The sequence below is a fragment of the Balaenoptera physalus genome, assembly GCF_965194825.1.
Source record: "Balaenoptera physalus genome assembly, chromosome: 17".
In the NCBI taxonomy this organism is placed as follows: domain Eukaryota; kingdom Metazoa; phylum Chordata; class Mammalia; order Artiodactyla; family Balaenopteridae; genus Balaenoptera; species Balaenoptera physalus.
The window spans coordinates 83,041,418-83,068,864 of NC_138895.1; the positions used below are offsets into that span (position 1 = coordinate 83,041,418).

At 44.1% G+C, this 27,447-nt stretch overlaps 1 protein-coding gene and 1 long non-coding RNA gene across 9 annotated transcripts in view; one reads left to right on the forward strand and one right to left on the reverse strand.

Moving 5' to 3' along the window:
* Nucleotides 1-9,802, forward strand: part of LOC309646997 — a 404,605-nt gene extending 394,803 nt beyond the window's left edge. Inside the window, exon 2 of the long non-coding RNA XR_014255725.1 lies at nucleotides 9,689-9,802. This is a non-coding gene — a long non-coding RNA (uncharacterized lncRNA). The remainder of the gene's footprint in view (nucleotides 1-9,688) is intronic.
* Nucleotides 1-27,447, reverse strand: part of PTK2 (protein tyrosine kinase 2) — a 254,441-nt gene that overhangs the window by 212,210 nt on the left and 14,784 nt on the right. For 7 of the 8 annotated variants that reach the window (XM_082433790.1, XM_082433804.1, XM_082433785.1 and 4 more), the window contains exon 2: nucleotides 11,741-11,837. The exons of the other annotated variant lie outside the window; for it this stretch is intronic. The gene's annotated coding sequence lies outside the window, so the exon portion shown is untranslated. The remainder of the gene's footprint in view (nucleotides 1-11,740; nucleotides 11,838-27,447) is intronic. 8 annotated transcript variants of the gene reach the window in all.

Below are 27,447 nucleotides of genomic sequence, written 5' to 3' on the forward strand. Positions count from 1 at the left end.
ACAAGTACAATTTTATCGTATTATTTTCCAGAAAATTTAGAAGTACAGCACATGAGCTGTGTGCCATTAAAAAGCACTGACCTAGGGATGTCCACTTCAGCCAGGAAGGGGTAACTAGTACGGAAAATGTCCTCCCATGGTAAACAAATAGAAAAATGGACACAATCCAGGAAACAACTTTTTTCAGATCTTGAGACAACGGGCATGGCAGGCCTGTGATCCCCACTGTCCCCTCTGTCTGGCTGAAGGCAACCCTGGACAACAGTACAGTAAGGGGAATCGAAGCAGAGCACTGCAGCTTCAGTAAGTTGAGGAGAGAAAATTTCAAGTTTTGGGAAGCTGAGTCAAGCTGACATTTGCAAGGCAGAGTATCAGAGATGAAAAAGTTGTAGAAAATAAGTTTCAGAATTCTGCACAAAGAGCCAGAGGACGAAGGGACAACACGTTCATCAGCAAGCTGAAAGTAAACACCGTCAACCTAGAACTCTACACCCAGCAAAAATTTCTTCAAAAATGAAGGTGTTTACCAAGAAAGAATGGATAGACAAGATATGATAGACTCATACAATGAAATACTACTCAGCAATAAAAAGGAACCAATTACACAACAACATAGATGAATCTCAACTATACTGTGCTAAAAAATGCCTTACACAGTCATTCATACTGTACAATTCTGTTGACATGAAATCCTACAACAGGCAAAACTGATCTGAGGTGAAGAACAACAGGAGTTATCTCGGGCTGGGCAGGCAGGGGAGGTGCTGGGACAGAGACTGTGAGCACGAAGGAACTTTCTGGGCCCTCCATTTCTCGTTTGCAAGAAAAAGGTTTCAGCCTCCTAGACCTTCCCTGAGTTCCAAAGGGCAGATTCAAACAGTTACTAATTAGAGTGAGGGAATACAGAAAGAAAGGAAGAGCAGTCAAGAAATAATAGTGCAGGGGTTTTCCTGGTGGCGCAGTGGTTAAGAATCCACCTGCCAATGCAGGAGACACGGGTTCGATACCTGGTCCAGGAAGATCCCCACATTTCCGCAGAGCAACTGAGCCCTTGCGCCACAACTACAGAGCCCGCATGCCACAACTACTGAAGCCCGCGCGCCTAGAGCCCGTGCTCGGCAACAAGAGAAGCCACCGTAATGAGAAACCCACGCACCACAACGAAGAGTAGCCCCTGCTCACCGCAACTAGAGAAAGCCCGCGCACAGAAACGAAAACCCAATGCAGTCAAAAATAAATAAATTTATATATTAAAAAAAAAAGAAAGAAATAATAATGCAGCGATAAACCAGGATCCTGGTTCCTCCTCAAGAGCTATACCTAACAATCTGATACAGATCTCTGACTGCTTCTACAGGAACTAAGGGCCCCACCCAGGTAGAGGATGTTAACTTCAGGCTGAGCAGAAGCACATGGACCCGAGACCAGTTGGAAGCGTAAGACTGATGATTGAGATTCCTTGAACACCACCCTATTACCTCCCCACCAACCAATCAGAGTATGGTTACACACCCTGCAGCCCTTCCCCCGAATTTTACCTATAAAAACTCTTCCCCAAGAACCATCGGAGAGTTCAGGTCTTTTAAGCACGAGCCACCTGGTCTCCTTGCTTGGTCCTGCAATACACCATTCTGTTCTTCAAATTCCAACGTTTTGGTTTGTTTGGCCTCACAGTGAGTTGGGCACACGAACTTGGGTTCAACAATAAAACGACAATGGTCTACATTTTGATAAGTGTTTGGGTTGCAAAGGCAATGTTAAATTTTGTAAATTTGATAATTATATGAATTATATCATGGTCATATTGTTCTTAGCACATACTCACCGAAGTATTTACGGGGATAAAGGGCGTGATAGCTGCAACCTACTCTCAAAGGCCTTGGTAAAAAGTAAATATACGGGGACTTTCCTGGTGGTGCAGTGGTTAAGAATCCGCCTGCCAATGCAGGGGGCACAGGTTCGAGCCCTGGTCTGGGAAGATCCCACATGCAGCACAGCAGATAAGCCCGTGCACCACAACTGCTGAGCCTGTGCTCTAGAGCCCACGAGCCACAACTACTGAGCCCGAGTGCCACAACTACTGAAGCCCGCACACCTAGAGCCCGTGCTCGGCAACGGGAGAGGCCACTGCAATGAGAAGCCTGCGCACCGCAACGAAGAGTAGCCCCTGCTCGCTACAACTAGAGAAAGCCTGTGCGCAGCAATGAAGACCCAACGCAGCCAAAAATAAAATTAATTAATTAATTAATTTTTAAAAAAAGGATAGCATTGTGGAGAAACCTCTTCAAAAAAAAAAGTAAATATATGTGTGTGTATGTGCACGTATATATATGGAGGGACAGAGAGAGAGGGCAGGGAGGGATGGGGAGGGAGAGAAGAGGAAAACGGGGACGGGGTAGGGAAGGTATGCAGGCAAATGTAACAAAATGTTAATTTAACATTCAGTGAATCTAGGTGAAGTACAGTATTTGGGAGTTCCCTATACTACATCTTACAGCTTTTCCATAAAAGAAAATGATTTTTTCATTAAAAAAAACAAAACATGCTATACACCTGAAACACTGTAAAGCAACTATACTTCAATTTTAAAAAACTTAAAAAACAAAAAACAAAACAAGGAGCAGCAAACTAGAAAGGGTGCTGGAGGTGCTTTCAGAGGCACCAACCTAGTGGTATGATATTGATGAAAAAGGCAAAAGTTGTGTTATTGCATACTGAAATCGACAAGTGTTCATACTGCAGATCCCAAGTCACCCAGAAAAGCTATAGCTGAGTTTAATATCTTTTAGTACATTTTGTTTAAGAAGATCTGTTAAGTATCCTTTTGAAAAATATAATAAATATGGTTACATATTTTTTAAGTGTACACTCCACTACTTTTTTTCTCTTCTGCATATACAATAACCTTTCAATTGAACAGTGAGTCACACTGAAACCTCTTAGAAGACACTGTACACGGCCGTCACACTCCACAGGTGTGGTGCAGCAACAACACGTGATCCCAACCAGAGGGAGCACCTGGCAAACCGCCCTCCCGCGTCCACACAAACGGACCACTGACAGCACCCAGAAACACCGTTAACTGTAAGAAGCATCCCAGCCCTGTTCCCAGCCTTCAGAACCAGGGTTAAGTTAGTGCAGATTCCAGAGAAAAACACAGGGATGGAGCCAGACAACAAAACGTAAGCAGAACAATTCCAATCTCTCTTCTGTCCCGCAATACGCTATCAAGGAGGCTACTAGCAGATCTCTGGTGTGTGCTCACCATACAAAGGGCGGCAGGCAGGGGCTGCGGTGAGCAGGTCTGGGCACCCAGTGGTTTACATCTCTAGGGGAGAGTAAGGTGGGTCTCAAACACAGAGGGGCACGTGCAATAAAGGAACAAAAACCAGCCTCATTTTATCACTGATTCTATTATAACCACACAGTGGAGTATCCTCCCATCATAAAATTATGAAGAGCTCATCATTTAAAATAGCGGTCTTCTTATTTTCTAAAGTCAAACAAACTTTTATTTTTAAATAAAAATTAAAACACACATATACACACACAACTTTCCACTTTAATTTCCCTCCCTGCCCTATACAAGCCTTTCCTGAGCAAGGGCCTATTGGGAAAAAGTGCTAAATAACAGCTCTGGAGGACATCAAAAGGCACCACAAAGTAATAACAAGCAACTCTCTTGCATACTTTTAAGAAAGTGTATTTACAGTCACAATTAAGTCTTAAGTTCAGTAAAGCTAATGTGTATTATTTTCTGTGTACGTTCTTGTTATTTCTAGCAGTGTAAAATATAACTGTACCCTACAATTATAGCTGACTAAACAAAAGAGCTGAAGACTGCATAATTAAATTTGTCCCAGGACTTCCCTAGTGGCGCAGTGGTTAAGACTCTGTGCTCCCAATGCAGGGGGCCTGGGTTCGATCCCTGGTCAGGGAGCTGGATCCCACATGCATGCCACAACTAAGAGTTCGCATGCCACAACTAAGGAGCCAGCAAGACGCAACTAAGGAGGAAACCCGTGAGCCACAGCTAAGGAGCCCGCCTGCTGCAACTAAGACCCAGTGCAACCAAATAGATAAAGAGATAAATAAATATTTTAAAAATAAAATAAATTTGTCCCATTAATCTGAGAAAACAGTTCTTATTAATTTTCAAAGCTGGTAAAACTATTTTCTCCAGAGCTACAAGAGCTTGAACAACATGGAAGGAATCCTAAAATAATTTAACTTTTAAAACAACTTTTACTTATGCTAATTACATGACATCTGTAATATACAATTGTATTATACGAAGACAAGCCACATTATAAAGCCTTTAGAGGTCATGAATAAATAAGCATACAAAAATCAGCCAAGGACTTCAAGGTAGTGTCTATGCTAAAATCTATTTCACTTGAACTTCCATGATACCTCATCCAGAAAAATAAAATTTAATCCAGCTTGAAAGAAAAGCTGAGCTCAAGTGTGTGCAATATCTGTATGTATATACACAGAAGTCACCTATCTTTTTTTTTTTTTTTAAGTTTGGTGTATGATTTCCATACAGAAGAACCTCCAGTTCAGTGAGTTCTGACAAACATACTCAGTTGTATGGCCATGGAAGATACGGCCTCTTTCCATCACTCCGATAGGTGCTCTCATGCCCTTCTGTACACAGGTCTCTCCCACCCTCAGCCCTAGGCAACCACTCACCTAATTTCTATTCTCAGAGCTCTGCCTTTACCAAAATGTTATATAAATGGAATCACAGTTGTATTAGCGTTTTGTGTTTTCACTTGGTAAAATGCTTTGGCGACTCACCCATTTTGCTGCCTATGCCAGTAGTTAATTCCTTCCTATTGCTGAACAGGATTCCACCGTAGGGGCGGACCACAACCTGCTGCTCATCCATTTACCAGCTGTTGGGCATTTGAGTTGTTTTCCATTTTAAGTGATTATGAATAAAGCTGCTATAAACATTCATATACATGGACATAAATTTTCATTTCCCTTGGGTAAATACCTCCAAGTAGGATTACTGGATTGTATGATAAGTATATATTCAACTTCATAAGAAACTGCCAAATTGTTTTCCAAAGTGGTTATAACACTTTGCATTCCCACCAGCAAAGCAAGAGTTCTAACTGCTTCACATCTTTGTCACTGGGCACTGTCACCTTGTGCTGTCTTATTTTGTTTTAATGCTAGCCATTCTAATAGGATTGCAATGGTATCTCAATGTGGTTGTCATCTGAATTTCCCCAATGATTAATGATGCTGAGCATCTTTCTGTGTGCTTATTCTTATCCATATGAAAGGGATGAAATGCCTAATCAAACCTTTTGGCCATTTTTTCAATTGAAATTTTTACTGAGACACCCTTTTTTTTTAAACTGAAGTATAGTTGCTGTACAATATTACATAAGTTACAGGTTACAATATAGTGATTCACAATTTTTTTTTAATTTATTTTATTTTTGGCTGTGTTGGGTCTTTATTGCTGCACGTGGGCTTTCTCTAGTTGCGGCGAGCAGGGGCTACTCGTCATTGCAGTGCGCAGGCTTCTCTTGTTGCGGAGCATGGGCTCTAGGCGCGCGGGCTTCAGTAGTTGTGGCTCACGGGCTGTAGAGCCCTAGACTCAGTAGTTGTGGCGCACAGGCTTAGTTGCTCCGCCGCATGTGAGATCTTCCCGGACCAGGGCTCAAACCCGTGTCCCCTGTATTCGCAGGCGGATTCTTAACCACTGCGCCACCAGGAAAACCCTGATTCACAATTTTTAAAGGTTATACTTCATTTACAGTTATTATAAAGCATTGGCTATATTCCTCATGTTGTACAATATATCCTTGTAGCTTATTTTATTAATAGTTTGTACCTCTTACTCCCCTACCCCTATACTGCCCCTCCCCAATCCCTCTCCCCAGTGGTAATCACTAGTTTGTTCTCTATTTCAGTGAGGCTTTTTTGTTGTTGTTATATTCACTAGTTTGTTGTATTTTTTCAGGTTCCACATATAAGTGATAACATACAGTATCTGTCTTTCTTTGTCTGACTTATTTCACTTAGCATAATGCCCTCCAAGTCCATCCACGTTGCTGCAAGTGGCAAATTTTTGTTCTTTTTAATGAGACATCTATCCTTTTTAATATACAGTTAATCAAAGAAGAAATGCTGAAAAGTTTGCATATTTTGATAAGCCACTTAGAATTCATGAGTAGACAAAAATCTAAAATGCTTCCTTACCATCCCAATTCCCAACACCCTACTTGCCACCTCCCAAAAAAAATATCTATGATATGCCAAAACAGGTAGAAAGAAAAAAAATCTCCTCTTCTCCTTACTCTGAATGTAAAAACCACAGGAAAAGTGTCTCCCTACTTCTAGGGACAGGAATGGACCGATTTCCCTATTTTTACAAGTATTTGCTAAAACCACATTCTTTCCTCAGTATGAGCCACGGACCCCTGATTGGCAACTACCTGCAGAGCTCTGCAGATACAGTGGTAACGCAAGTCAGCATGGGCGACACATACACGCTGAATACACGCATCGTGGTCGACACGTGGCTGACAGCACAGAAAGGAAGCACAGCACTGAGGGAAGGTCCGCGGGCAGTGCAGCAGGCAGCACGACTCTCCTCGCTATGAAAGCATGACCCACATGCAGGAGCACAAGGGCTAAGACTTACTGCAAAGGAACCTGAAAACCTGATAACCACCATATGAAACCTTGGGCAAGTTTCTTAACATCTCTAAGTCCCGTTTCTCATCTACAAAACGTGAATAGTAAATGCTACCTTCCCGAATTACTATAAAAAATTAAATAATATTCTAACTCACACAACGACTGACACATAAATGGCAGCTATTATGACTATTACATTCACCCAAAGTTCCTGAATCACAATGTGGGTCTGGAAAGATAAAGATGCGCTCTTCACAGAGCTGTGCATATGAAACTGGAGGCTCACACAGCAGGTAACGTGCACACGCCGGACGCACTGAACTAAATGCAGGTGCAGGGTCCCGACCACACGTGAAAACTACCAGGTGTTTACAGAAGAGGTGCCCTGGAGCTGGCAAGCATGAAAGCCTCTGTGGACCTTATTTCTTACGATTTTGCCTCAGCATTTCAAATGCAGTGACACTTCTTTGCAAAAGGATCTAATCTAATCACCCTTGGTGTCACATGACCTCGTCATGAACGGCTTACTTTCCTCCAGGATGCTATAGCTATGCCATACAAATGAGACTGGTGCTTACACACCTCAGTGACATTTTCCACCCCCTCTGCTTGCCACATTCCCAGTGCAGCCAAATGTGGAACAGTTTCTGGAATAGCTTCTTAAGTGCCCTGTTCTTGCCTGACAACCGGAGCGGAGCTTCAGCACAGTCCGGTGCCAATGATTGGTTTGGACAGCCAGATGCCAATTTTATTAAGTTTTTGTGACAGGTGCTCTATAAGGATTTTTTTCCATGAATCAATACATGAAATCAACAGTTTAAGATTATCACTTGGATTCAAGTGTCCTGATATCTCCTATGCTCAGGTTTTAGGACAACGTTAAAAATTTACATCGGACGTTTAACAATCTGAATCACATTTCCCATGTAAACCTGTTTAAGTCTCTTAAGGGTAGAGTCTGTAACTCAGTTAATATGTACAGTCTCTGTACAATCTAGGTCCATCTCTGTGCTTATTCTTGCGCTTTCTCTACCTGCAATGCCCTTCCCCAGCTACAGCCAGCCCTTCTTATCTTTCCCTGCAGGCTCCCCCAGGAAGACAGTCTTCCCCTCCCTCTGAACTTCCCACCATACTTTTCTCCGTCAGCGTTTCTACCTTGTCTCCCTGCTCCTGCACCATCTGCCCTATGTTCTTCAACCCGGGCACCGTTCCCAGCAGACAGGAGGAACATCTGTCCAGACGAGGCAGGGAAAGGGCAGGTGTGCCCGGGGGTGAGACAGAATTAAAATACTTGATCAGCCTTACTTATAGAGCTAGTAGAGAAGGTGAGAACTCTTAGCCAGACTTAAGAATATTAAGCAAACAGGAAAAAATGTGGCCATTAGAAGTCCAAGAAAGCAGGAAAACAAAAAGTTGAACAAAAAAGGAAACGTAATCACACTACCTTAACTGGCTCAACAGTGAGCAATGTTTACAAAGTCAAGAAACATTAAAAACTAAAATATGGGTCTAAACAAAAATTGTGATTTAACTATATAGCGAAGTTGAAAATGTAACTTTTTCTAAAATTGATGCGTCAGTGACTCCTGACTAGTACAGAAATATAGTTAGGAAACATGGATGCAAACGCTAAAAGAAACAGCTAAAGCGGGGGATTCCAGGGGCCTCCAGGAGGGGGGGGGACGAGATGCTTAAAAGATGTCTTTATTCACAAAATGCGGGTCTTCAGAGGGTCTCAAGGCAGCCTTCCTTCTGTCTACCACCTTCCCACAAACCATTAACCCTGAAAATGATCTCCATACATATTTCAGCAACTCCGCTCTTCCAAAACTTTGCTTTGCTTTCTTAGGGTTGCGGTTGTAAACTCCTCCATCCCAAGTCCCTGCCTTCTAGCCCAACACCCCAAAACACAGCAAGAACCAAGAGCCAGCTCTGGCAAAGCAGCTTCGGGAGCAGAGCCATTCTGCAGGGGCTCAGGCGGGCCAGGGGCTTAAGATGGGGCACTCAGGTAGAGCCAGGGGCCTGGACCTCAGCATCACAGCTCTGGACTCACTCTGGGGGAGGCCAGAATTACTCATGTGGTCTGACCGTTTGTCTGGAGCTGGGGGAAACAATTACAGGAACACTGGTTAGAAGGTTATTTTCCTAGGCTTATATATTTTCAAATACTGGGGGGAAAAAAAAAGAGCCAACGCAGAATCAGTAGATTATGTCCTGGTGCTAAAAGCTCCACTGAGCTGGGGAAGAGGCTCTTGGTTCATCAGGAGCTGGCCTGTCATCTCACCACCCTCCCGTCAGGCTTTTCTTCCACTGCGTATTATATCAAGAAGATTTTTGAGTAACTTCTACTAAATATTGTCCCCTCATGTAACCGTCTTGTGCTGTACCAAGATGAGATATTTTTAAGCACCAATGCTGCTGAAAAGCTACACTTGATATTCTGCCTCTTGTTTGGATCTACTAAGAGAACTTACTTTGTGTCAAGCATTAAATATTCCTTCATTCAGCATTTAGCAAAAACTACCTACGGGTCAAGCAGAAAAGATGCAGAGCTGAAATAAAATCTTTTTTATTTCGAAGACTCTAGGAAACAGACTTTCACCCAAATAAATGTTACAGTTACAGGAAGAAACATATAATCTGGACTGGGAGGAGGGAATGAAACAAGGTTGTCACCTCACGACCTGCAACATAATCACACCCGGCACAGCCATGCAGAAGAGGCTCCACTTGCAGCCAATAAAGAGCAGGGGGAATTGGAAAAACAGGAGTAAGACTTCCGGGCCTTGCTAGGAAATTGAAACTGCATGACATAATTTCCCTTCCCTAATACCTAGCCTCTGTAGAAACACAAGTGGCTTGGGAAGAAAGAGAACAAAGGAGGAAAGTGAGCTGACCTTCAGAAGGAAATGGAAAAACAACCAGGGCCCCGCCACTTCAACATCCAAGACAAGGACACTGGCCAAAGTGAAATTCAACACAGTTATAAATTGTCATGAATGCTGAATCCATGAGGTCCAAGTTCATGAGGCTTTTTTTTTTTTTTTTTTTTTTTTTTTATTCAAGACCCATTTATTCTCTAGTTCTGCCCACATGGAGACACCCTCCTTGAAAAGGGGTTGAATCCTTCCGTTCACTTTAACACCCTGTGCTGAAAACATGTCTTCCGAGGTTTCAACCCCGAGATCCACAGTCTTAAAGCACTGATTCTTAAACCTCATCTAGATTTCTCCCCTTGGATGGGGGGAGATGACCCAAACACAGAGAAGAACAGCTCAGGACTGTGGGCTCTGCTCGCCCAGAAGACCTTGCAGCTCCCCTGACCAGCCGGCTGGAGCCAGGATTAGGGCCCTGAGACGAGGGGCGCCTGCTGGGCTGCTGCCACCGCAGATGGGCCACGCTGCCGTTGGGCGCCTTCCTGCCCCACCGCCACCGGCCCCCAACTCCTGTCCTCTTCATTAGGCTGGCTGTCGCCTTTAGTTTCCCTGGAGTCTGGGGATTCCAGACGGTCTCTGCTCACACTTCTGGATCACGCCTGCTGCCTCAGCACTGCTGATTCACACTGTCCTGAAGCCAGTCCTAGAGTGACAAGAGCCACACCTGCAGGTCTATTCCACTGGCCAGACGCAGAGGACCGAGCTGGGCCCACGGACCTTGGTCTGGACTGTGTCGGCTGGTCATTCTTGCCTAGCTTCACAGGCCAACAGCCGCTGTCCTTCCTTTCTTGCTCATCACTGCACCAGCGGGTCACTCCTACCTGCTGCCGTCACACACCTGGCAACCTCGTGTTCCGCGGCCAGCCATAGAACTGAGACCCCAGCAGGCCCCTAGTTCCCAGCAGGCAAACTCCCCATTAAACTACTGCTGCCTAGCCGTGTTCTCGAAGCTTCAGAGCCGGGAAAGTACAGAGAGGATAGCAATCCGCGGCGCCCACAGCCCCAGACCCACGATGCTCCACGGAGGCGCCGGAACCTCGCCGCACCCACCCGCGTCAATACAAAGGACCTCAGCGCCCGCCTGTCCCGCGGGCCCGGGCGCACACCCGACCATCGCGACCCACTATGGAGACGCGGAGGGCGGGGCTCGGCCGGCGGCGGGCGCTGGGGCGGGCGCTGGGGCGGGCGGGGACCCGGGCTCCGGTCCCGAGGCCGCGCGGACCCTGTACGCCACCCGCCGCCCGGAAAAGCGTTCATGAGGCTTTTACCGACACAACATATTGGTACAACAAAGTGCTTACCAATGCCAATACCCCAGGAGAGATGTATGAATCGTCTACCAACTGTCTGTCCTTGATTTACCACTAAACTAACCAGAAAGAGCAGTCTTTGGAAATGACAAACTGGGATAGAATCTCAAGTTTACAACTTCCCAGCGGTGGAGCATGAAACAAATTCCGAAGTTACAAATTACAAACAGCCCAGTCTTCCTCTCATTAAAATGGGAAAACTCCCACGGAATGATAACTGCTAACATCTGTGAGTGCTGAGCACCTTACACACCTCTCACCACCCTGGGAGGTGCTATCAAAACACCGTTTGTTGGATGGGAAAGCTAGGTTTAGGTAGCTAGTAAAGAGTTCGTAAGTAGCTAAGTTGCCATCTGAATCCAGAGCCCATGAGAAATCAGGTACCAGAGTAAAGGGCACAAGCTCTGAACCAGACTGAGTCTGAATCCCAGCTTTGCATTTACTAGCTTAGTAACCTTTAACCTCTCTGTACTTAAGTTATGCAAACGTGAAAGAGGGGAGAGGAGCGACCTCACTCACGGGGTTATTGTGAGGCCCCATCAGCAGCTATAACTTGGTGTTTATAAGGCACCAGGCACTATTCTAAAGCATGCGATGTTATTGTTGTTGTTAATCATCATTATTACATTATCTCAGCAAAAATATATACATAGTATCTACACAGAAAAGGTACTAAATAACTCCTGTTTTTTCTCTCACTTACTCTGCAAAATTCACTACCTTTTGTTTGTTTCTACTGTGTGACAAAGAAACCCTAAGACAGAGGAAAGAAAAATCAAAGCAAAACAAAAAACCAAGACACAAGTGTAGCAAGGGAATCAGACTCACAGTTCAGAAGGCCACCATAACTCTGTGACGAAGTCAAACGATGATTTACAAATATTCCTAGTTTCTCTTTCCTCTTTCCATAGCAGTCAGAAAGAACCTGACAAGAAAAGACAACGTGCGTTTATAAAACCACCTTTGCCACCACTTTTTCAAAGCTCTATTGTGTTCATCCCCCTCAGTCAGCTTCATTACCTACCATGCATGCCGTGCCAGACCTGGAATGAGGGATAAAAACATGTTATCAAGTCCCTGTCTTCAAACCTACATTCCAGTTAAGAAAATACATGTGAAAACTGAAAACTATTAAAGCATATCAACAAGCATATATTAATGAGGCACAAAGTTAGCGAATAAGTTCAGGGTAAGATCACCAACAATATATACATCTATTTCATCCTCTCCCACCAAAATCATACTAAAGAGATATAAAAAAATTTTAAAAACAAAACATAGCTCAGGCAGAACTGAAAGGAGAAAAAGAAAGAGAATTCTGGAAGCTGTGAGAAAAGTTTCTCACACGGAATATAAAGACCAAAACAAAACAAAGAAGAAAAAAGAAGAAAAAAAACTTGGAGGAAACGGAAACTATGAAAGATTGTAAGCACAGTAAATGACTCAGCAGGCCAAGACAGCCAGATCCTAAGCCCGCAGTGGGAAAAACTGAGACCCAATTCCATCTACACATCGGTATCCCAGAAGGCTCAGAACCGGCAGCACCAGTGCAGACAACTGGGGGCGAGGAAGGTGGAGGCCTGAGCACAGAGGAGCAGGTGAAGCTGCTTACGCCACAGCCAGAACCCCAACACCATCTCTGACACAGACCGGACGGTCACTCCCTGGAAAGAGCAGAGCGTCTCTGCACTGAAGTCCCCCTGTCCAGCTGCACTAACACAGGCGGACTTCATCGGCGTACACAGCTCAACGGGGGATGCTCCAGCTTCCCACCACCCACCCACTCGGCCCCCAGAACTCTGTAGTCAGAATTCTACAGATAAGAGTCTGGGGAATCTGATCAGGCCAAGGAGAAAGACCTAAAGATACACTGGGGATTCCCCAACAAATGGCCCACCCAGAATATCCCGATGTAAAAGTCAAAAGGCCCAGTCCACAGCAGACGGAAGGACGGCGGTGGGAGGGTGGGAGCGAAGGAAGCAAGGAGGGAAATAACTTGAAAGAAACAGAAACTATACAATCAATAACCTAGAGATAAGAAGACACTGCAATCAATAAACAAAAACAGGATGTTCTTTTAAAAGAACAAAAAAAGAACCCTTGGATATTAAAGAAGCTAAGCACAGAAATAAAAAACTAAAGAAGAAGGTTAAGTCAAATTGAAGACATCTCCCTGAAAGCAAAATAAAAAGGAAGGAAGAAAGGAAGGGAGGGAGGGAGGGAGGGAAGAAGGCAAGGAGAAGGGAGGAAGGGAGGGAGGGAGGGAGGGAGGGAAGAAAAGTATACTGGAGTGAAAGTATAAGAAAATTACAGAACTTGTCTACAACACCCAAGTTGTGGATAACAAGACTTTCAGAAGGACAGAACAAGGAAACAGAAGGGAGAAAATCTTCAGCACAATAACTTGAAAAAATCTTCCCATAACTGAGGGATAAAAGTTACCAGAATGAAGGTCCCCACTAAATAAGCAGAACAGTAGACGAAAAGAGACCCACACATCATGACATTTAGAAAGACTTGGACAAATTTTTTAATTCCTACCAGCTTCTAAAGATGGAAAGGAAAAAAGTTACATACAAAGAATAAAAAATTAGAATAAGCTTCTGAACTGAACACCAGTAACATGGCGCACAGGAGGCAATGGAGCAGAGCGCTGCCGACACAGAACCCCACACCGGCCACACCCCCGACCGCCTTCTCCATCACGCTCACTCTCAGACTTTCTGCCTCTTAAGCATCCCACCTCAGGAAGCCACTGGAGAAAGTCCTCCACCAACATGTGAGCATAACAAAGTAGGAGGAAGTCACGGACAAACAGGAGCTTCGATGAAGAGATGAGGGCATCTCCAGGATGACGGTGAAAGGAGATTCCAGAACGGGAGCTGTGCGCCAGGAGAGGACAGTCGGAGCAACGTGGCTCATGAGAAAGGAACGAGGAAGGCTGCCGCACCTGCCCAAAGACACTGGACCACCTTTCTGAAGTGATTCACCTCTGTATGGTGTGCTCCACCCAAACGAAGAAGTCAGTCAAGAAAGACATACACAAGCGATACCACAAACACGAAACTCAACTCTGGAGAAAGGCCAAAGGATGAGAGCAAAGGAACGTCCAGGGGCAACACCACAGGAAAAGGCGTAAGGAGCAACCAGTTCAGAAAAGAAGAAAACAGAGATCTCCAGGAAATCGTATCCCAGAAAGAGAATGTGAAGAGTGTATGTGACTGACCTTGTGGAAGATTTACTAAAAGGCTATGGGAAAGCGCGGGGAAAATAAGCAGCGGCACAGAAAGAACTAAGAACACGGGAGTCCCTGGCCAAGGGAAGGTGAGCACCCATCGCCCCACCCTGCGCATCTCTCCACGGTGCTCGCCTACCGTCCGTCCCATCGCCAGTGACTTGCTTCTCTCTGCCCCTCGCTCGCCTGGAGACCTTGTAGAGGGCCGTTTCTCAGCGATCACTTCCCAGAGCCCAGTGCAATGCTTGCTACAGCAGTGCACACGAGAGCAAAGCTTTTTTTGCGTTTATTCACGTACTGAGTACCTACTCTACCTACCTGGCGTTCTTCTAGGGAACTAGAAGTCAAAGACATACAGACTTTGCTTGTCCTTCAAGAGTTTAAACTATTTTTATTCCTGAGAAAACAAATATTTACTCTATATCTTCATCCTCCCCAAAAGATGAAAAGTTCACCAATGGCTTACAGAATTTCAATAGGCAAGTTATCACTAATGGATTGGTACCCCGAGACGTGATGATGCTTTTTGACACGGCATGCATTGTGTAATATGAAAAGTGTCAGCCTGGGCGTTAGGGAATCTGGCTTCCTGTACGTTATGACATGAGGCCCTTATTGATCAAGCCCAGACTAACTCTCCAGAGTCCTAACATCTCTCAACATTGGTCTCCTAGGAATCCTACACTCCAGCAAAGGTAAACTACTTCCAGTTTACAGAACACATGTGCCCTCCCTCACACCTCTATGCCATTTGCAGCTCCCTCCACCTGGATATTCCTGCCCTGGCTGAACCAGGATGCACACCTGGAGGGAGCCACGCCCCTTTCTCCTGCACTCCCCCAGCAACCCACCACTGACAGAGGGATCTCTGGAGTGACTGACACATGCTATGCATGGTACCAGGCACTGGAATACACATCAGTCAACAGGAGAGACACAGCCCTGCCCCCAAGGACCCTTGTGGTGTAGCTTCCGGTTTAATATGCTTACTAGAGTGGATGTTAAATCCGACCCGATCTGTCAGCCTCTCCCTCCACCCAAACAGCAAGATTCTAGGGACAATGGCAGCCTCTTTCAGCTCTGCAGCCTCAGGACCCAAACACTACTAAATAAAACCAAAGTTAAGCTCAAAAAAACTCCAGTCAGTGGCAGGAGGTAAGTAACATGTGCTCTTTAGAGGCCCTCTGCCTTTTCTTTTCTTTTCTTGTTTGTTTTTGACCTCTTTTCTATTACAGGAGTACAAACCTGAAAACTTCATTCATTGAAATGCAAGTCTCTTAAAACTGGCTTTCTTCTTGCTGTGAAAGGCAAAACACTCCCCAGGTCTGGTTTTTGTTCACCACTATATACCCGATGGTATACACTGTATCAAACACCTAGAGCACTTAATCAATAAACATACACTTGATGCATGAGCGACAATGCCTGAATAAAGGAATGGATACACCAGCTTCTGAGTGCCTTATAACTGCTCTTTGCTTCATATTGTATTTTAAGGAGAATTCAAGAAGAAACAACATTTCATTTTAAGCGACAGGAGGCCTGCTCACTTGCCATGTCAGCAGTGGGCGAGGCAGCGCATGCTGAGTTCCAGCACTCCTGTTTATATCACGTGAGCCAATCTATCTTTATTAAGAATATGAGCTATGCATTTTAACTACAAAACTGATAAAATATAAGCATGGAAATTTGAACTAGTTCAAATAGAGGAGAAAACTAGATATTTCCCAAACTGTATAATTTTTTTTTTAATTAATTAATTTATTTATTTATGGCTGTGTTGGGTCTTCGTTTCTGTGCTAGGGCTTTCTCTAGTTGTGGCAAGCGGGGGCCACTCTTCATCGCGGTGCGCGGGCCTCTCACTACCGCGGCCTCTCTTGTTGCGGAGCACAGGCTCCAGACGCGCAGGCTCAGTAATTGTGGCTCACGGGCCCAGTCACTCCGTGGCATGTGGGATCCTCCCAGACCAGGGCTCGAACCCGTGTCCCTCGCATTGGCAGGCAGACCCTCAACCACTGCGCCACCAGGGAAGCCCCCAAACTGTATAATTAAAATACATACATAAAATATTTTGCTCCAGACAGATAAACAGAAACTAAGCTTGTCTCACTATACAATAAAATACACTGCCAGGTCCCTGAAGGTATTTGTAAGATGGATACTCTCTACATTTTGGGCATGAATGGTGTGTTTTATGATGGGTATAAATAGATAACTGGGCTGCTCTGAACCCCTTTCCCTTTCTAACATGCAAACTAAAATGTTCCACCAGTCGCACACTCTAAATCTGTGTTTCATTAACAGGTAAAATATTTCCTTCCATCACCTTGCTTACAGTGTTCTCATTTCAATGCACAATCCAACGTGGCCAGCTTTCTAACATCCATCTCTCAGTAAGTCTCAATAACAACCCTAACCATCATACAATGACAGCCTTTCTCCTAAGTGCTTTATAAGTCGGAGCTCCTCACGCCTCTAGCTGGTTACTATTAGTGTTCCCATTTTACACATAAGAAAGCTAAGTCTGAAAGAAATTAAGAAATTTTCAAGGTCACACAGCAAGCAAGGGAGAGATCAGGGATTCAAACACTAGCTTAACAGCACTTTTAAAATCATGATGCTATTCTGGTTTCCCAAATTAACCAGATAATATTATTGTTAAAACAATGAACATGATCTGGGCTTTCCAAAGCAAGCACAGCAGAAAAACTCTTCCTAAAGCTGAGTAACATTCAACATGACACACTGACAAATTATAAGATATCTGGCTCGAATTAAGCATGTAGGCTGAACTCCTGGAGAAGAATTGGTCGTTTGATGTTAAGTGCTAAATAAGGCCGAAACCCACTATTTCTTAACCCACAACATTGTAACAATTTAAGTTAACTGTGACAGTCTCCAATGTCCAAAATATACAACCATTTCACGGAGGCTGCCCTTCCTCTAAGCTCAGTCTACCAACAGTTTTGTACTTACGCAAGCTGCAATATGTATTCTAAAAAAAATTAGGTCAGAAGTAACTTTCTGAAAAACCGAAAATATATAAAGAATGTGAATATGATTATGAAAATCATCTGGACAAACAAAAGCTTCTTTATGCTTCAAACTAATTTTCTAGCCAAAAATATTCTAATACGAGACTGCTCACAGGTTGGGATGCAGTGTCTCAGGCATCTCTGAGATGCCTGGTACTAAACTAATGACTAAGTGAATACATTAACAAGAAAGAAGAGGTAAAGTTACTAAATTCAGAAAAAACAATATTAACAACAACACTAGTAACAGATTGCCTATTATGCCTGCAGAGTAAATGATGAATATAAACTGCCTTCTAGTTCTTGGAGAAACTGATCAAACTAAATCGGAGAATGATTAAGATTAGCCTTCAGGAACTTCCCTGGCGGTCCAGTGGGTAAGACTCCGCGCTCCCAATGCAGGGGGCCCGGGTTCGATCCCTGATGGGGGAACTAGATCCGGCATGCGTGCTGCAACTAAGGCCTGGCGCAGATTAAATAAATAGAAATCTTTAAAAAAAGGAAAAAAAAGATTAGCCTTCAAATTCCCACGACAGAAATATCTACATTGTTAGGAACTGTATTTGTTGAACATCAGGTTGATTCTTTACTTATTTATTTATATGACTAGCCATGTACGAACTATGTTATACCACATTTGTAAGAGAGTTATGATTATCTCTACCTAACAGATGAGATAACAAAATTAGAGTTTAAGCAACCTGGTCACCATCACACAGGGAGCAAGGATCAGATCTGAGACTCAAAGTAAAATCTGTCCAAAGTCCATGCTCTTAACCACTGCTCTATTTTGCACTGTGAATAGCATCCCCAGAAAATTCTACTGTGCAAAAGGCTTAAAAATATTAACAAAACACTATTCTACTCAAATTAATTAACAGGCACAGTTAATATATTCAAGACAAGTCAACCCTTCAATCATACTCAAAAGAACTAATGGTTATTACAGTATATCTAAGGGTCATTTTGTCCACCTGAGAGAGACACCAAAAGAAGGACCTACGAACCAATTTCAAGAAGTAATTAGAAGGAGCATCTCCTGTAGGGACCGAGAGAGGTAACTGATCAAGGGACAGTCATTTGGACATTAATGGCCCAGATGAAACCAGAAACCATCATTACCTGCACAATGGAAGCAGTGTGCAAGTGCAGGGTCCCAGGTCTAGTAGGTAAGGAAGAGTAAAGCACACTCCATCCTGTCTCTCCTGGAGACAGCAAAGTAAACCTGGATGGAGCAACTGCAAAAGCTATTTAATGAAAAGTACACAGTAGCAGGTGGATTAGGAAAGGAGACTGGAATTCAAACCACCACCAAATTAGCAGATTTAAATATGACAAAGAGCCCCTAACAAAATACCCTAAACGTGGAGGATGTGCTCCACACATATTCGGCACAGGAAGAGCCAGGCACGCTCTGATTCCCATGGGAAAACAAAATCAAGATAAGTCAACACTGAGATGAAACAGATGTTAGAATTAACCCACAAAGCCTTTAAAGCAGCTATTATGCAAATAATCCCATAAACAAGCACACACCCAATATACTCAATATCACAAATTCTTTTTATCTCTTAAACCCACAGGCTTTGGTCCCCACCACTCCATAGAAACTTCTCTATCCAAGATCACCAATAATCTCCAAACCGCTCGATCCAGTGGTCAGTACTCTGGCCTCACCTGACAAGAGTCGGTCACTTCCTCTCCCCTCCTCTTGGTTCCCAGGATGCCGTCTTCCCCTGTTTTCGTCTCAGCTCACAGGTGCCTCCTCCTCTCTCTAACCAGTCAATTCCAGAGCCCCCAGGGCTCTGTCCGTTCTCCTCTTAGCTGTGCTTACCTCCCAGGCAAGCTCACTCTGAATGCTGTCTCCTGCTAACTCTAAAATGTGTCTCCAGTTCAGACCCGCTGCCCAGCTGTTGTCCTGCACGGACTGCTGTCAACCCTGCATCGCAGCCACCACCTCCCACCCTCTCCTGTGCATCACAGAGGAGAAGCCAGAACTGGGTTTCCCAAAACCCCCTCCTGCCACGACTCAGGGCTGGAGGTAACCAATAAGAGGCACCTGTGCAAGACGGGTAAGATGAGCGAGAAAAGTGCTCTCAGGAGGCAGCTGTGGGCAGAAGCATAGCTGCAGGTTGATGCGGAAGGAGAAAAAAGAATTCACCAACTGTGGCAGCTAAGAGCGAGAGTGGCTTCCACAGAGAATTCCCAGCGGCCCCAGAGGGAGACCCCAGGAACCACCTGCTTCAGCCACTGAGATCAGCAGCAGCGGCTCCAACTGTCCAGATCACTGTTGACTCCAGATGAGCTCCTGGGACACACTCACTGTAATGGCTGCTTCCTTGACCTTCAACCCTGCCAGCCCTATACCAACAGAAGTGATGGATTCTAGTTCCTATACTGAAAAAACGTCTAGAGTGGCTTCTGTTTTCCTGACCAAACCCTTGACAGATGCACAGTACGCTGGGAGCAGCTGCTAGCCCGCTCAGAGCAGTGAAACATCGCCAAAGAGAGCGGCGTAAAATGCCCAGTAGACCCCTCAAAGCTCAGGCGCGGCCTTCCGACACGACCCTTCCGCACGCGGTCAACCCCCCCTCAGCCAACTGCTGAGGGTGTCATCCCTAACCCTTCCTCCCACGCTCCCCACCCAATCTTGTCGGCTTTTCCTGCAAAACACGCCCCGAAACTGCCCTTGGCGTCACATCCCCCAGCACCAGGCTGACCCGAGCCGCCCTCGCGTTCACCCACATGACGGCAGCAGCCGCACCCACGCAGCAACGGCCTCCCTGCTCCCACCCTGGCCACCCCAGAGCCTGTTCCCAACGCCGCACGTGACTCGGACTCTCAATCAGATGCACCACTTCTCTGCTCAAGATCCTAGACAGTCCCTCAGTTTACATGGATGTTTGCACGGCCAAAGAAATGTGCTGAGAAAAAACAAACCTGCTTAAGACTATCAGCTTTTCAGCAAGAACAGTTGTTGCAAGAGTTGAGGACATGGGAAACAACATCAATAATCAATTAAAGAACAAGGCACATGATTCTGGGTGGCTTTCCTTGGCTGTTGATGCGTCAACAGATGGTTCCCACACTGCTCGGCTATTTATTCAAGGAGCCAGTGGTACTGAGGAACTGGCCTCCAAGAATAGTGTATGTGGAACTACGGGTGAGAATATTTTCAAAGAACTGGAGAAAACACCAATTTAGTACAACCTGAAGTGGAATACAAATGATGACAGTAAAAATACATGGGGAGGGACTTCCCTGGTGGTCCAGTGGCTAAGGCTCTGCACTCCCAATGCAGGGGGCCCGGGTTCGATCCCTGGTCAGGGAACTAGATCCCGCATGCATGTCGCAACCAAGAGTTCTCATGTCGCAACTAAAGATCCCACATGCTGCAACTAAGACCCGGCACAGCCAAATAAATAAATAAATATTTTTTAAAAAATACATGGGAAGCAGAGAAGAAGGGCTGGCTGGACAAATTTACAAAGATTATGAAAATGTAAGTTGTACATTTACAGCTTTTAAAACCTGTAAAGCTTTTTAACATAGTTATTTAAACTATGGTTATTCATTGTGTTCTTCATCAGCGCGTACTCTGTGCAAAGTATTTTAATCTGCTCTGTGTTACTGAACCAGCAGCATCAACAGCGAACTTCACTGGACTATCCTGACTCGTCCTCCCACAAAGCAGTTTAATGACTGGGGGTAGGTTCTGTTGTGACTTGCTGACCTCAGAGCCATGACTGAAATTCTTCTGAAAAAGACCCTCCTTCAATTATCACTGTTATCGAAAAATTGTATTCAATGAAATTAGCTGTTGCTAAAGACTTGATAATATTTCTTAATGAATTCAACTTAAAATTACAAGGCACAACAGTGCTTATATGAGAGACTTCTACTGCAGTAAAGTCATTTCAATGACAGCCAATGTTTGAATCACAAGTGACACCACGCTTCTTTACACTCTCCCCGTGCTATCAAAAGTCACAACGACAAGCGAGATTTCCATTCCCACACAAATCCACAGCAGATACATTTCTGAGTTTAAGCTACAGCAGCATTTTTTGAACCCTGATGCCAAGTATAATGAAAATTTACATATTTCAAAATCCATTTAACTATGCAGTTGAGGCCCCCCTCTAACCATCAATTGGAAGTGATTAATCTGCAATATAATGACATGCTAAAAGGCAAATATCAAGAAGAACCTAATAGAATTCTATAAATGCCTTCCAAGCAATGAATATGCTCAATTAAAATGATATACTCCTGCACTGATATCAGGATCTGAGAGTACCTATCGGCAAAAAGACATTTTCAAAGGTGAAGCACATAAAACCTCCTGGGCAGATCAGCATTAAGAGATGAATATCTGTAATTGATGCCAAAGACAGGGAGCATTAACTTCAAAACTCCAATTAAGGAAAGTGTTATCCCCTTCCTCCCCCAAAAGAGAATTCCATTCTTCTCATTAGTGGACCTGTATTATAAAAAAATTATACTCAGTTATAATTTGAATTCTGTCCATGAAAAATTTGTAGAAATTCTGTGTTCTCTCTTATTTTAGAAGTATTTACATAATATCCTTGATTTTGCCTACTAGTCTGAAAAACCTAAGATATTTCCTTTTATGGAAACTGTGTGCCTTTACAGAAATGTTTGACAATCCATTTTAGTCAACTAAATCCCCCTGTCTTCTACACACAGGTACAGTTAAGACATAGTTCACCCATCTTCAACTTTCTCAGTTGATCTTCTTTTTGATTTATGTCTGCATTTTACATTTATTCCTGATAAATTTTAATTTTACCTTATTGATTTCAGCACTTCATTACAACCTGTCAAAATATTTTAAAATTCTGATTCTAGAAATGAGCTGTCTCCCAGCATGACTCCTGATCTTTATTCAAGTCCCTTATAAAAACATTAGGACAGGTGTCAAGGATGACACACTTCTGGAGACATCTTTACTTTGGTGTAGAAATTCTGATTTTTCAGTTTTGTGGTGAATTATACTGCGTGTGGCTGCAACATATATCTTCTATCTAAAGGCAATAATTCCTTGAACTCCCTAGTAATGACAGAAATAATAAACTTCTTTAGGCTTTGTGCAGTAAAGCATGAACCTTGCCCAGGGAAAGGTCTTGCCCGTGCACAGCTCCTGGGAAGTCACCTCTGAGCCCTCAGAACCTCCTGCCTGATTAGGCCTCTTTAATTTAGCTGGGGGCCTGAGGTCACACATTCCCAGGAAGAAACTACACTCATTTTTGATGCTAGCAAATCCTACCTAAAGGTGACACCTGTCCACCTCTCACAGCCACGTGACTATTAAGAGATGCCTAACAGTACGTAAGCCTCAGCTCTAACGTACAATAGCATGTTGAAAACACTCCAGGACCGTCGGAGTCCCACACACCTGGCCAGCCTTCTATGTACCAAAACGTGTCTTGTTTTGTCTCTGGAGGGGAGGAAAGGCTGGGGATACAGTTCCACTTCGGAGGGGCTGCATGTGTTTGGGGTTTACCTGGCAGTTTGGGATGTATTACATTTAAAGTAAAACCCCTGTGATTTGGATGATTAGCTTAAACCTTTGCAGAGTGCCGGAAGTATACAATCTAACAACAGGGAGCCACTCCCCCTGGGTGCTGGGCTCCCTTTTAATAATCCAACAAGAGCCCTAGAGTTCTCTCCCCAGGGAAAAACAACACACATTTACACACAATTCTGCTTACAACTTCATTTCTGGGGCTCATGGACCTAGGAAACAATGTTTCCTTCTCAAAGCAACTGTGATCCCTAGTAAACTCAAGAGCAAAGAGAGCTTCATGAACTTGTCACCCCAGGAGAAATCTGGGAGCTGTCCCAGAGTTACCCTGGACCCCTCTCGCGGCCCTGCCGCGTCATTTGCCTGGTCGGGGCCTGGAGATTAACTCAGAAACCGGCTTCAAATCAGTCCCCTTCTCTCCCGTTCCTCAGTCATGCCCTTGATCAAGGCTTTCTTCATTTATCTGCACAACATAATTGTAAGATTAAAAGAACACAAGCTGTGGAACTGGACCATCTGAACTCTGCCCGTCACTTTACTAGCGAGTGACACCGGGCAGCCATTTCCTGAGTGACAAAGGTGTGCTTCCTCCCCCTTCTCAACTGCTTTACTGTAACACGGCCCACGCTGATCCAGTCCAAACCTCCTCCAACCGTACAAATCTGTTCTATATCAGAATCAAGTACAAACTGCTCTGATCCTGCCTATAACGCCAACTTCATCTCCTCCTCTACCCGACCTGTCCTGTACTCCAGATGTGACGGAGACATTCAGCTCCACAAACCCTGGCCCCTCACGCCTCCACACCGTTGCACAGGGCGGGTCCTGTCTTGAAGGCCCTTCCTGCTTCCCATTTTCCACTCGACTTCTACAGATCCTTTCAGACAGTTAGAACCTGCAGAGGCCACTGCATCTGGTCCACAACCAGTTTTCGTATGGTTCCTTGGCTAAGAATGTTTTTTACTTTTGTAAAGGGTTAAAGAGGGAAAAAAAATGTAACAGGCGATATGCGGCCTGCAAAGCCTGAAGTGTTCACCGTCTGGCCTTTAACAGAGAAAGTCTGCCGACACCAGAGCTTGACCATCAATGGGGACACGCTCTCCAGTCCTCAGAGCCCCTGCTGTGACACAGCCACTGACCAGAACCAGTCCCACTCCCCTCTCGTCTGTATCACCAGGGCTTAATACTGTATGAGGCACAAGACAGGTGTTTAATAAATGCTGAACAAATGAATGAACTGACTAGACCAGCTCAAAAACAAACTAGGGAAACACACAAGGGCAAAAGACTTAGCCTTTAGTAGTAAACCACTACATAAGTCGGGTAAAGATCCTGATCCTAGCACTTCACATTTGTCCAAACTTTACAGTAGCTGCACAAATACCCTCAATGGCTGAGATTATAAATACTAGACTTTATAAGTAAGGACACCGAGACTCACAGAAACTACACAACTTGTCAAAAGTCACCTGACAAAAGGCAGAGAGGCAACATTTGAACCCAGGTCTTCTGCTTCCCAGATGAGATACTCTTTCTTTTAAAAAGACCTGCCTCCCCACACAAACCATGATGCCCAGACCCCTTCAATTACCAATACCTGACACGTTAGGGGAGGGATAAAATTTAATTTCTGACTCATTATTTAATTTTGATAATTTTCAAGTCAATGCTACTTTTTGTAAACAAAACAAAAATGAAATGGATACGCAAAATAAGCACTAGGCTAAAAGACCCTGGTATAACCACAAACTGAAATTTTCTTTCTTTCCTTTTCTTCAATCAGTCCTTAAGAAAGTAAAATTAAACAGCTTAATTAACAAATGCCACTGAAAGGAAGCAGCTGCAGGCACAGCATGAACCCCTGCCCATCGGCTAAGCTGAAACAAACTGGCAGTCGAGGCAGTCACCTGTCCTCAAGCTTCAGCTTGGACAGAACAGAGTCCAAGAGCTGAGAACGTACATTAACACCTCGACTTCAGGCAGGAGATAAAACAAGTATTTCCAGAGGCAGAAATGAAATATAAGAAACTCTATTAAACAAAAAAATTTAGTCTAATCTAGTAATCTAATCTTTTTGCAAAACCAAGGTATAAATTATGCATAGATGGAATTTAAGTACCTAGGTGCCCAGAAGTTTCTGAGTCAGGACCAAGATGCAGCCAAACTGAACTAGGATGTGGGTCTATTAAAGATAACATTAATTTCAAAGAAGTGGTTCCATACAGAACACATTTTCTTACTGCAATCCCCTTTTAGAAATAAGTCACAACAAGGTACATGAAAAAAATTCACTCATTTGGAATTTATCAAACACTACAATAAATCATAAGTCATCAAAGGAATCTTAATGGAAATTAGAAAATATAGGGAATTCCCTGACGGGCCAGTGGTTAGGACTCCATGCTTTCACTGCAGAGGGCCCAGGTTCAATCCCTGGTCAGGGAACTAACATCCTACCAGCCACGCAGAGTGGCCAAAAGAAAAGAAAATATACCTAAATATTGAACATATTTATTGAATGGAACAATAAATGTTTTATGAATAAATAATAAAAATACCTCACATCAAATTGTAGCCCTTGGGCAAAGAAAGATTCCTTAAATGAGACTCCAAAAAAACTAATCATAAAGAAAAAGACTGGGGCTTCCCTGGTGGCGCAGTGGTTAAGAATCGCCTGCCAGGCGGGTGAGTACGAATGGGAAGCTGAACTATGTCGGCCTTCAGCCTGTGAAAAGGATGGGACGAAAGGAGGTTTTAAAGGACACCTTGGAAAAAAGAGGAGTATTAGGGCATTTAAAAGCAAGGATTCGAGCTGAAGTTTTCAATGCTCTTGATGATGAAAGTGAACCTCGACAATCATTGTCTCATGAAAACCTTCTAATTAATGAATTAATTCGGGAGTATTTGGAATTCAACAAATATAAGTATACAGCATCTGTCCTCATAGCAGGGTGTAATCTGTGCTTTCAGACTGTTTGGTGCCTTGGAGATATGCCTCATCAAAGAAAAGAGATCATGAAGCGGATTTTGGAAGAGAGAATGGATTCCTTATTTGTGGTGCTGGAACTTTCCATTTGATAGATCTTTTGTTAATATGCTAGATCTTTTATTTAATGTTAAGTGAATGTTAATACCTTAACTGAATAAAGACTGATGATGTAAAAAAAAAAAAAAAAAAGAATTGCCTGCCAATGCAGAGGACACGGGTTCCAGCCCTGGTCCGGGAAGATCCCACATGCCGCGGAGCAGCTAAGCCCGTGCACCACAACTACTGAGCCTGCGCGCTACAGCCTGCGTGCCACAACTAGTGAGCCCACGTGGCACAACTACTGAAGCCCACGTGCCTAGAGCTCGTGCTCTGCAACAAGAGAAGCCACCGCAGCGAGAAGCCGGCGCACCGCAATGAAAAGTAGCCCCCACTCGCCTCAACTAGAGAAAGCCTGCGCGCAGCAACGAAGACCCAACACAGCCAAAAATAAATTAATTAATTTAAAAAAAAAAAAGAAAAAGACTGATAAAGTCAACGATATTAAAATTAAGAACTTTAGTTCCAAGACACCTCAAAGGTAAAAAGACAAACCAGAAACTGCAAGAAAATATTCACAACTTATAATGACAAAGGATAGTAATCCACACATAGAAAGAACACCTACAAGTCAATAAGAAAAACATAAGAAGAAATTAGGTCAATGTTTTCACAGGTCCTTCACAGAAGAGAGAAAAGATATGACCAATATATTAAAAGAGTATCAACAAAGTTAGTAATAAGAGAAATTCAATTTAAAGCCACAAAAAGATATTATTACATAACCACCAGAATGGTAAAACTGAAAAAAAGACAAAATAAACTACTAGCAAGGATGCAGAGCAACCAGGAGTGGGATGTAAATTGGCAGGGGTACTCTAAAAGCAATCTGGCAGTAAGCAGTCAAGCTGAAGGCTGGCCAGCCCAGAACCGGCATCACACTCCCACGTGGGCAGGCTGGACACATCCACACACGTGGGCAGCCAAAGACGTGTCAGCAGCGCTTGCAAGAGCAAGGCTGCAAACCACCCAAATGCCCATCAACTGGAGATCAGGTTACACAACAGTGAAAGTAAACGTACTGATCACGTACGGCACCTCCTACGGGTCTCAATCACAGTGCTGAGTGGGAAAAGCCAAGTCACATGTAGTGTGATTCCCTAATAGAAAGTTCAACACAGACGAAACTAACACAAAAATAAGAAATGATAAACGCAACATGCATTCAGTGACCGCTGTTTTAAATGCTGGGGATACAGTAGCGAACAGACATTTTGCCCTGAGATTTTCTGTCACAGCCAAGTGACAAAGAAAATAAATGTGAGTAAAATACAAATGATATCAGGCCTTGAAGAAGGAGGCTGCAGCTAAGGGGGCTGAGGCGAGGATGGCTACGCAGGCTTCACGATGTGGGAGGCGGGCTGCGGCGGGCAGCAGGCGGGCCTTCAGAGGGGGGATGCTCCAGTGCTGCAGCTGGGCCGTGGGTGCTAGGCTTGCGTTATTCTTCTCTACACCAGGGTGGCCCCATTGCTTGTTTCTGTACAGCCCATGAGCTAAGAAAGGTTTTTACACTGCATATGATTAAAGAAATTATTAAAAGAATAATAACATTTTGTTGCATGTGAAATTACATGAAATTCAAATTTCAGGGTCCAGAAATAAGACTGTACTGGAACACAGACTGCTCACTCC